The sequence below is a fragment of the Nyctereutes procyonoides genome, unplaced genomic scaffold (assembly GCF_905146905.1).
Source record: "Nyctereutes procyonoides isolate TBG_1078 unplaced genomic scaffold, NYPRO_anot_genome, whole genome shotgun sequence".
Lineage (NCBI taxonomy): Eukaryota > Metazoa > Chordata > Mammalia > Carnivora > Canidae > Nyctereutes > Nyctereutes procyonoides.
Window position 1 is genome coordinate 28,813,357 of NW_026575047.1, and position 11,874 is coordinate 28,825,230.

General features: G+C 40.0%; 1 long non-coding RNA gene across 1 annotated transcript in view; it reads right to left on the minus strand.

The window, feature by feature from the left end:
- The window catches only part of LOC129510553 (uncharacterized), a 59,834-nt gene extending 48,580 nt beyond the window's left edge, over positions 1–11,254 (minus strand). Inside the window, exons 1-2 of the long non-coding RNA XR_008664613.1 lie at positions 11,197–11,254; positions 4,415–4,499 (exon numbers count right to left, since the gene is read on the minus strand). This is a non-coding gene — a long non-coding RNA (uncharacterized LOC129510553). The remainder of the gene's footprint in view (positions 1–4,414; positions 4,500–11,196) is intronic.
- Positions 11,255–11,874: the final 620 nt, after the last annotated feature.

Consider the following 11,874-nt stretch of genomic DNA (forward strand, 5'->3'; position numbering starts at 1 on the left):
ACAGGAATAAATCAGAAGTGTCTTTCTGATTTTGTGGGACATATTGCCCAATTAAATAGGAAAAATAAAGAAGAAGCGAAGAAAGGGATGATGTCAAGATTTTGATCTTGAACAGTTAGGTGGAAATTGACATCATTAATCAAGAAGAATCAGATTTGGACAGATTGAGTTTGAGATGCCAAAGGGAAGTCAAATACTGACACCCAGTAGAGAGTGGGAAATATCAATCTGTTAGAAAATTTTATTTGCAGTCTTTATAACTTAATTCCTGAAATGTTTAGAAAGCTTGACAAGTATTCAGAGAGTGAAAAACATAATCTATGTCCTCTTGGAGCTTCTAGTTCTAGAACAAGTGTAGCAAAAAGAAAATAGTGTCAAACATGGTAGATATCAATCCATCTATATCAATATTCACTTTAAACATGAATGGTCTAAATATATCAATTAAAAGGCAGGGATTATAAGATTGGTTTAAAAAACCCAACTTTATGTTGTCTACAAGAAATCCATTTTAAATATAAAGACACAGGTTAAAAGTAAAAGGGTGCAGAAAGGCATACCATGCTAACATTAATTAAAAGAAAATTATCACAGTTAATTTCACACAAAAATGTCCCCATACACTGCAAAATGTATCCTAAGGGGTAAAATCACCTTTGGCTTAAACCACCAACATCTCCTGCCAGACCAACTTCAATAACTCTTTAATGGGTTCCATTATATTTACTCTTGGCCTCTAAGAGTCCATTCTACACTGCAACCAGAATGATCTTTTCAGATCCAAGTCTCATATCACCCTGCTGCTTAAAATGTTCAAGGACTTCCCCTTATTTTTAGGGCAAAATTCCAAAGTCCAAATTTGCCTTAAACTACCAATACAAATATCAAATCATTATGTTGTATGCCTAAAACGAATATAATGTTGAATGGCAATTATACTTCAATAAAAATAAATACATTTTTTAAAGTTTGGGGTACACTGAAATTCTAGGAAGTATATATGGCAACTAGTCCCCAAAACTTCAAAGAAAGGAAATTAACTGCTCTTATGAAACAGGGAAATGAATTTTGTCATTGCTCTAGAGAGAACAATGTGAGTGAATGGAGGAGCAATGATTTAATGGTAAGCACTGACCAGGGACAGACCATGAGAGAGACCCTGATCACAGGTGTCCAAACAAACCCTAGAGAACAGATCATAGTTTGCAGTCTACCTGTCCCCAGGAATCTTGGCTTTTAGATAATATATTTTTGAGAACTTTCCCCCAGAACTAACAAAAGACTTGGATTTCATGTCTGGATTGACATGTAATAAAAGAAGTTATGTGAAAAGAAGCAGGAAGGAGGCGGCAGACAGTCAGAATATCTCCCATTTTAACCCTGGTTTCCAAGGGACAAGGTCAAAGAAAAGCCTGTTCACATCTGGGTTGAAAAACAAAACAAAACAAAACAAAAATGCCTGAAAACAAACCTTTAGCTTTCTCTCTCTGTCTCTCTCTCTCTCTCTGTCTCTCTCTCTCCACACACACACACACACACACACACACGATTGTCTCTTTTAGAATAAATTTCCAAAACTGAAATTATTGGATAAAAGGTTAAACATATATTTAAGGTGAAATTATTTCTAGCAATCTATACTCCCACTTTTTCAATAGAAAAATTCTAAAGAATAAAGCAGCAACATCCTTAGAAATGACTGTCTTGGATTACAGATTCCAGTTCCTTCCAATTAAAAATCATCTCTCTTATATTCTTTGAAACTACATACACCATGGGTCCTTAATAAATGACTGTGGAATTAAATTCCTAGCACTCTGGTGCTTAAAACTAGCTATTTTTATATGGACTTCCCCCTCTGTATTTCTAAGAAGGCTGCAATATGTCTTGATTTTTTAGATCATAAGTCCCCATCCCCTGACTTATAAATATCTCAAGCCTTCAAAATCATGTTGTGTATTTTACAAGAATCTTGATTGTGTGAAATTTCCAATTCTGTTAAAATCTTGTTTTTTAAAGGATCTTAACATACCTACTCCTAACTAGCATAATAAATTCACTAATGATTAACTAAATTCTTTCAAAACTAAACTTTCTAAAATTCAAGTAAGATTTTGCTTATGTTTAGTTTTTTTAAATGCATAATTGTTTTAAGCCTATATTTCTTTTTTTAACCTACTTTGATCTTCCTTTTTTACTATATGTTATTAAAAATCTAGCCAATATCAAAATTAACCATATGGTTAACAAAAGCAAAAAAAAAAAAAAGGCAAAAAAGAAAGAAAAGAAAAAAAGATTAGAACAATAATTTCAGAATTTGTCAAGGACCCATTTTTTTTTTACTCTGTTGACCCAAGTTAGAAAAAGAAATCGGCAACTCTAAAACAAACAAACAAAAAAGTAACCTGAAATAACTCACTAAATAGCCTTCTAGTTATACTTTATTAATACTAGAATGTTTTTTTTAACCAAAATTATTCTTATATTGCAATTGATCACTTGGCCTAATACATTTGTGGTTGGGTTAGAGTCTGACCATATAATATTTTCAAGGGCATAACAATGCCATCTTTATAATATCCTACAGTTACGTCCTCACAAAGATTTTGTGTATAAGAAGGTTTATTGTGGTATTGTTTACAATACCAAAAGACAGGAAACCACATAAATCTTCAGTGTTAGGGGGGTAGTTAAATAAATTGCAGCCAATAAAAAAAAATGAGATATAACTATATGTGCCAATACACAATTAATTCTAAGATATATTTTAAGTGAATAAGGCAAACTGCAGAACTTTATATATACTGTGTGTTTTGTATGTTTAGAATATTTCTATTGGACTATTCATAATAATAAGGAACTCATAATAATTGCTGCTTCTGGGGAAGGCAGGTGGGATGTGGTTTTGAGATGGAAAAAACTTTTTCACTGAAATGTTTTCATTTTTTACCATGAACATATATTAGTTTTTAGTGAAATGTAGACAATAAAATGGAGGGGAGGAGGAACTTTGGGGCTTTATTTCATGAAAACAATCAAAATCCTATGAATTTTGACTAATGGTAATCAATTCAAATTGCCAATTAGCTGCTAATTTATCTCTAACTCTCTCAGCAGGATTTCGACCTCTCACCAGAGATTACTAAGAGTTTCAATCACATGCCAAGCAATCATTTACTCAGTCATTCACTCACTGAATCATTCCATCCTTCTAACTAGGCCTGTGCCCTGCCAGGCCATCCCAGGGTATTGGTAGGAAACCAGCAGTAAGCAAGGGCAAAGACAGATCCTGACCTCACTGAATTCATGGTCTAGCAGAAAAGACCAATGTTCAATCAAAATAACTGGAGAAATGTGGATGAGCTCTGGGGAACACTTAGAGGGGCTTATACCAATCTAGGGATCAGGGAAGACCCCTAAGGAAGGCACATTTAAGCTGATACCTTTAAAATATGCAGAAGTTAAACAGGTGACCAGGGAGAGAAAGGCTGTTCTAAGAAGAGATAGGCAGATGGTCGTTAGGAAGACACAGCTTGGGGATGAGCGAAAGCTCTGCTTGGAGAGATTGAAAGACGTCTAGAGCAGATGAAATGTCAAAGGAAGGGGCCAGGAGGGGTGCAGCTGCAGAGACCATCAGGGAGCAGGTCTTGGGGACTTGAGCCTTACTCTGATGACAAGGAAAAGCACAGCAAGATTTTAAATGACTGCATTAGTTTCCCAGGACCGCCCTAACCAATTACCACAAATTGAGTGGCTTAAGAAAACAGAAATGTAGTTCTGGAGACCAGAAGTCTGAAATCCAGGCGTCCACAGGGCCATGCTCCCTCTGAATGCTCCAAGGGAGGTTCCATCTGGGCCTCTTCCTAACTTCCAGTGGTTGCCAGCAACCTTTGGTGTTTCTTGGCTGGTAGACAGGTCACTCCAATCTCTGCTTCTGTTATTACATGGCATTCTCCTCTTTGTGTCTCTTTGTGTCTGCATCCCTGTGTTCAAATGCCCATGTCCCTCTTCTTATAAGGACATTGGTCATGTTGGATTTAGAGTCCATCCTGATTCAGAATGACTTTATCTTAACTTGATCACATCTGCAAAGACTCTATTTCCAAATAAGGTCACATTCACAGATTCCATGTGGACATGAGTTTGGGGAGGATCCTATTCAACCCAGAGCAGCAAGAAAATGATAAAAATCTGATTTACATTTTAGAACTATCCTGAAGGTGTTTGGGGAAAGAATAGGGAGTGAGCAAGACTGGGAAGACAGAGATTAATGTCATATACATCTTTATTATTTTTGAAACATGAGGTTTATTTGGGGGTCCTACTGCATGTCAGACATTGAGCTAAGAGCTGTTTCCATATCTCATTCAGTCCTCACAGAGCCCTGTGAAGGAAGTCAGAGAGGGGACTTTACCTGTCCATGGTCACACAGCAGAGCTTCAGATCCAGATTCTGCAGACTCTGGAACCCATAAGCTTTTCATCACCCCAGGCTCAAACCTGAAGACAAAATGAAGGCAATGAGAATCCTTTGACAGGGACTTCTAGGAGGAAGAAACTGTTGGCCCACCAACACGGTTCTGTTTGCAAGCACACTTCATATTCCTTATGCAAAGCCAGGGCAAAAGGTGAACAGCTAACATGTCCTGAAGAGCACTCATGTTGTAACGCAAAGGAATCTGACGGTTCCAATCACGCAGCGCCGTGTCCAGTGATTCAGCACTAGGTCAGAAATGTTCTTTTAGGAAAAGACCTAAGTAAAATTCGTGCTTCACAAACACGAGACCATATTAAAATAAGCCTGCTTTTTATAAGATGAAGAAACTTGAAGCCATTATCTGAAAACTCAGAGGACAGAAATGAATTCAGAGGAAAAAGAGGTTAATTGGTGGGAATTGTTCAGACTGATAGCTGATATTGATCAGAAATACTGACGGCTGGATCCTCTCCCTCTTCCTGGCTTTGCCGCCATAGCCCACAATTTTAAAGGTGGATTGAAATTTTAAGAGACAATGAAGACCAAGGTTATTCTGGCTTGAGCTCAGTATTCTTCCGAGGGGCTGGCGGGCATTGGGGGCGGAGGGGGGAGCGGTGATGAGTATTCTGGGTGTAGGTTACAGCTTTCATCACCTATCACAATTTTGTAATCTCAAAATCTGACCAGAGCACCTAACTTTCAATTTTCTCATTTTGTTCCATGTCTTTTCCCTGCAATATTAAAAGGGAAAAGGAGGGAGGGCCGTGGGGAGGGGGGAAAGAAAGGAAAAAAACAGAAAGAAGAAAGTAAATATGAATTCCAAAAAGGAGAGGAAAACAATGGTCCAATGGACTATTCTGAGATTTATTGTTGGTTAAAAAAATAATAAAAACAAAAACTTTAAATCAAGCTTATTTTTAAAAAATTGGTCCCTAAAAATAAAGAATAAATGTGTTCAAAAGCAATTAATAAGCAATTTTTATCTAGGAAGTGAGCGATTTCTGTGCAGAGGGGGGAAAAAGGCTCCAGGCTTTGCCTCATCTCCTAGAAGCATCCCATATTCTTAGATGTGACGTTGCCTTGGTAACCACAACTTGGTGACCTCGTTATTTCAACCTAATCCTGCTTTGAAATTATAGTTGCTCCACCCTTTTGCCTGGCTAGCCTGATAACATAATCATTGTAAATGAGGATGGGAAAAAAACAGCAGGATACAGTCCCTCTGGTGACACAGGACCAGTCTCACCTTATCATGGAAATAGACGAACAATTAAACGGCATGAATCTAAAACCCTAAAAGTGGATTTTCTTATTTTTTATATGGTCTGTTATGCTTATTTTCAAAACCTACTGGTTGATTCAATGGAGCAGGGTATCTTGATATTACTATATGAAAATGGAAATTTCCTACTTGTGTTAAAAGAAAAAAATTAAGGACAGCTAAACTGTCAAAGGTGAAGTTCTTAATTATGCATTTGTTTTGCCCAACAGCCAAGTAGAAACAGGAATCAATGTAATTCTGTAACAAATAGAATGGCAGCACCCAGGTTTGTTCACCCAGCCTAACTTCCAATGGTTAAAGCCCCACAATCAGTTGTCCTCTTGAATTCAGATTCCCTTTAAAACAAAGGGGTCTTAGGAGGCTACCTTGCTTAAATTCTGCATGCAGCAAGTGTAAATATAGTTTAAAGGAAATGTAATTAACTCATTTGTTTCAGTTTGGCGCTTTGAGATCTCTGTTCTGCTGGAAAGGAGCTGCAAATTCCATTCTCTTTCTCATTCATTAACTCCCTGTTTTATTCTTTGCATTCCAAAATGGCTAGAGTACAGAAGCACTGGGTTCAGATCTCAATAAAAGATTCATGCTGCATGCAGTTCATATATTGAGGGGAGCTGTGCGACCTTATGTCTTAGGCTCCTAAGTCTCCCTAAACTTCCCTCCAGGAGAATCTCCCTGAGTGCCCCCAGCTTGACTGCTGTCTTTCCAAAGAGATCCTCATTATGGTACTTGGGGGAGTGAGGAGAGTTGTGTGACTTGGATATTGCATTCCGCCACAATTCTCTTGGTGGCAATGATCCCACTTTCTCTGTCTCTCCACTTTGTGTTTCCCAAAGAACACTTTAATACCAGTGAATGTGCTGTCGGTCTCACTGTTGGGTGTCAGTGATGGCTCACAGGTGAGGGGCACGTTGCCGGTCAGGGCCATTATTCAGAAGCCTGGGCTACATCTGGGTATGCCCAGGGCATAACGCTTTCCACGTTGGTATCCCTCCTTTCTGCAAAAAGATAGCCACTACCACCACTTATTTCTTACAACTATCACCATTATTGTGATATTTTAACAGCATAAGGAAAGTTGTAGTTTCTTAAAGAAACTATGCCATATAAATTAAAGTTTTACAGTCAGAATGATATTATCAAATCTCTTTAGAGAAGTAAGTTGGAAGAGTCTGCATATGACTTAAAACTATCTTTTCTTTTTCTGAGACATGAATCAGAAGTAGCATTTTTATAAAGTGTGAGTTCAAACTATACTTTGTTGGGGCCACTGGACGCCCATTCTCCTTTTGTTAACTCTAGCCACAAGGATTAAAAATAATAACAATTAATATTTAGGAAGTTCTCACACTGTCAGCCCCATTTTACAGAGAAGAAACAGAGACACCAACAGCTAGGGGACTTGCACAGTATCCCAGAGCCAGCAGTGTAAGTGGCAGAGCCAAGTTCAGGTGTTCTCAGCTACTCTGCTATTCTGCCTCAATGGAACCTAACTGTAGAACCAGAACCAAGGAATGCACTCCATGGGTAGACACATCAAAACTCCCTAAGAAGAAATTTCTAAATAGTTCAAGCTGTCCAAAAACAAAATAGGCAGTCTCGACAACAAAGGAAACTTAAAATTTAAAATCTACAACCAAATATCCTTGGCCTCTCAGAACAGATCCAAGTGTAAATATTACATCCTTCTGCTCTCTAAGTATTCATCATATGGGGTACTTTTGGCCTGCTTGGATGGTGGGAAATTCTTAAATGAGAGAGAGAGAAAAAGAGAAATTCATTGGCAGATCAAGCATCTGTGCACGAATAAGCAAAGAAGAGGACTAAAATTATGAAAATCAAGGTAAAATGAGGGTAAGGGACTGATAATAGACAAGTTTTAGATCTAGACTGAGAATTGAGAGAAATTAGCCAGTTACCATGATGCTTAAAGATGATAGGTCCTGAAAAAGTAGAAAGATAGGAGGTGCCTAATGGCTCAGTCAGTTAAGCGTCCAACTCTTGATCTCAGCTCAGGTCTTGACTCTCAGACTCGTGAGTTCAAGCCCCACGTTGGGCTCCATGCTGGGCATGCTGGGTAGCTCAGCAGTTGAGAGTCTGCCTTTGGCTCAGGGAGCGATCCTGGGCCCAGGGATCGAGTCCTATATCAGGCTCCCTGTAGGATCCTGCTTCTCCCTCTATCTATGTTGCTGCCTCTCTCTCTGTGTCTCTCATGAATAAATAAATAAAATCTTAAAAAAAAAAAAGAAAGAAAGAAAGAAAAGGATGACAGCAATGGCTAGGGTAGAGAAGGCAATCTATGAAGAGAAGATACAGCATTGGCAGGGCCTGGAAAGTGAGGATCCTGGTTCATTTCTCACAGCTCTTCCTTCCACTCTGTACCCAGTGGACTTGTGAATAACCAAATCATCACACCTGTCCCACATCTCCTTCCCTCTACCTGGAAACCCCTTCATCTCCTCCATCTCTCATCTCTTCCTTCCTCCTTCAGCTTAGCTATCTCTTATCTGTGCTTTGGGTCTCTTCTCAATTGTTACTTCCTGTAGAAACCCTTTTTGGACTCTCCCCATTCCACACACACTAAGTCTTTATTTTCCTTTTCTTCTCCAAATATCCTGTCCTTTCTCTACCCCTATATTGTCATTGTCCTTGCCCTGTCTTCCCTACCACCACCATCATGCCATAAACCTGTAAACCCTGTGAAAGTAAGAACCATGATGTTTATACAGAGCCTGGCACACTTAGTAGACACTCCAAAAATTCATTCATTCATTTATTTACTCAACAAGTATTTAGTGAATATACATTCAATGGCAGACCATGGGGTAGAACAGTCAACAAAACAGATAAGTTCCTCACCTTCATTCTTGGAGGAGGAAAGCTTTTTTTTCATCAAGTAAATAAAAACAAACAAGATGGTTATAGATAATTATAAACAGGGCAGCCCTGGTGGCTCAGTGGGTTTGGCGCCACCTTCAGTCCGGGGTGTGATCCCGGAGACCCGGGATCGAGTCCCACATCAGGCTCCCTGCATGGAGCCTGCTTCTCCCTCTGCCTGTGTCTCTGCATCTCTCTCTGTGTGTGTCTCTATGAATAAATAAATAAAATGTTAAAAAAAAAGATAATTATAAACAGTATGAAAAATTAACAGAATGATGACATAAAAGAGGAAAATCTTCTGTTAGACCTACTTCATTGGATCCTTGGAGAATCTATCACCTGCAACCTGAAGCCATGTTCCTTTTTCCATGGGGCATCCACTGAGGGCTTACTAAGGCATCAGACAGAGGGGCCCTCAGGGAGATTTCAGGTCAATGAAGGGAACTAACAAGTAAACCAGGATCCAGTCACGGTTACTAGGGCAGTGACAAAAATATTTACATGGGGCCATGAAATAATCGAGATTAAGTACATTGAAGATTGGGGGAAAGTACTCTGGGTCTGGAAGGGCTTCTGGTGAAGATGGCATTGAACCTGGTGATTCGGAGCACTGAGATTCCTGAGACCAAACTGCCTATTTTTTAATCCACCCGTACCACACATCCAAGCTGTGTGACTTGGATGAGTCACTTAATCTCTCTGTGCCTCAGTTTCCTCATCTGTAAAATGAGGGTAATGGCAATACCTTAGAGTATCATTGTGAGAATGAAATCAGTTAGTATATGTAAACTATTTAGAACAGGATAAGCACATGTGTTGACCACTATTACCATTTTCCAGGACGTAAGAGTTAGCTCAATGAAGAAGAAGATGTCAAGAAAGCATTCCAGGAAGAATGAAAGAATGACTCTAGGATGCCAAGTCAGTGATCAACAGGCTCTGCCTCTGTCCCTGAGTGATCATGAGGGAGAATTCACTGGGCCTAGAATATGGGTTAAGTACAGACCCAGGAGAAACAGAGGAAGTGGTTTCTGTCCTTGAAGACATTATATTCAACAAGACTAAACACAAAAGCAAAAAATTAAGAAGGAGCCAAGATAACATATAACCAGTGATAACTAACAAGAAAAAATGTCAATCATATATCTGTGTGTTTATAATATTCCAGGCACTGGGCTAATAAACACTTCACATGCTATTCTTGCTCAAATTCAGCTTACAAACATAGGTCACATGACAAAAGCTCCGGGAGATTTAAAGAAAGAAGAGATGTACCAAAAGGCCTCGTGAGGACAATAAAGCTTGAGTCAGGCATTGAACAAAGGAAAGAGTATGAATAGAGAGATGGAGGAATTAGAAACTAGGTCAGGCAGTCTGATGGAAATAAAACAGGTGCCACAAATATGAGCCACATGTATAATTTTTAATTTTTTAACAGCCACATCTTTTTAAAAATTTTTATTTATTTATTTGTTTCTTTCTTTCTTTATTTTATTTATTTATTTGAGAGAGAGTGAGGGGGGAGCAGAGGGAAAGAACTTCAGGCAGACTCCACACTGAGTGCAGAGCCCAACGTGGGACTTGATCTCAGCACCCAGAGATCATGACGGGAGCTGAAACCTAGAGTCTTACACTTTTTGGACTGAGCCACCCAGCTGCCCCCAACCACATCTTTTAAAAGTAAGAAGAAACAGGTGAAATTAACTTTAAAGAGTATTTAACATTTATTAAATTATTATTTCAACATGTAATCAGTATAAGAAATTACTCACAAACTATTTTAAATTCTCTTTTCTTAGAAGTCTTTTAGGGCAGCCCCGGTGGCGCAGCGGTTTGGCGCCGCCTGCAGCCTGGGGTGTGATCCTGGAGACCTGGAATCGAGTCCTACGTCGGGCCTGCTTCTCCCTCTGCCTGTGTCTCTTCCACCCTCTCTCTGTCTATGAACAAATAAATAAAATCTTTAAAAAAAAAAAAAAAGAAAGAAAAGTCTTTTAAATCTTTACACTTACAGTACTTACCATATGTAAGTAATCATATTGCACATGCTCAGGAGCCACATGTGGCCGATGGCTACCATCTTGGACAGCCCAGTCAGGAGGGAAAAAAGAGCTGCCCTTGACTGAAGTTTCATCAGGCTTCAATCACTTTTTATACACTATTTAACTTTCCCTGCCACCTTCTTGGGAAATGCTATCATTCTCCCCATTTTACAGATGAGGACACTGAGACTCTAAAGAGATTAAGTCAACAGCTCAATAAATGGGATGACCTAGGATTTCAACCCAGCCCCGACGGATTTGAAGCTTGGGCATATTCCTCACCCTGGAACTGGCTTCAGCAAATGCCACTGGGGGCTTAGTGCTAGGAAACAAGATGATGCTGGAGCAAGGAGAAACCACCAAGTCCGGGGGGGGGGGGGGGGGGGGAGAGAAGTGGATAGACTGGCGGGGGGGAGTCTAATTCTGAGCAGCTTCCTCTCCAACCCCCAAAGCCCACACAGCCCTTCTGCGTGCTCCCGGATTTGGAGGAGGGGAGGCAAGCAAGCAAGCAAGCAAACAAACCTTTCCCTTTCCTGTTAAGCAGCACTTGAAGCTCTAGCCCAGCTCCAGAGCAGCGAAGCCACAAGACTTGTATGCAGGAGGCAAGGAAGGGCACCTGTGGTACATAAATATTTAACTTTTGTTGCAGGGAAGTGCAGGATGAGGAAACACTTGGCTGCTTCTCAGCCAGGGGAGCCGGGCTCCCTTACACCCTTTGTGGGCTCCACTTTGTCGTCAATTACTTTTCTAAAACTATTAAGAGAGGAAAGGGGGAAAGTATAAACAGAATTAACAGTAATTTATGATCTGAAAAAAGACAGCAGGAGTTCGAAATCTGTCTCCATTAGGATACTTTCCCGGCGCTCCCCTGGACCCCCAAGCCACGGGATCCTGTAGGAAAAGGATGTTTATACAGCATTCCTGGCAGGAGAGACGCTTTTCCTTGCGCCCAGAGGGCAAGGTTCAGCCAACTTTCCACAGAGGGGTCTGGCTTGTGCTGAGCCTGCTGCCAGGACCCAATCCCGGGTGTGGGCAGACACTGAGCTTTTTAGATTTTTGTTTTATTTTACTTGTTTCTTTTTCAGTGGTCCCTTCTGGATTTCTACAGGGACCTCCAAGCCTGCTCCTCCTCCACCTCAAACATCAGCAAAGCCCACCAGGAGAATTGCCAAAAGAGACAATCGTCAGTTCCTCAGTGAG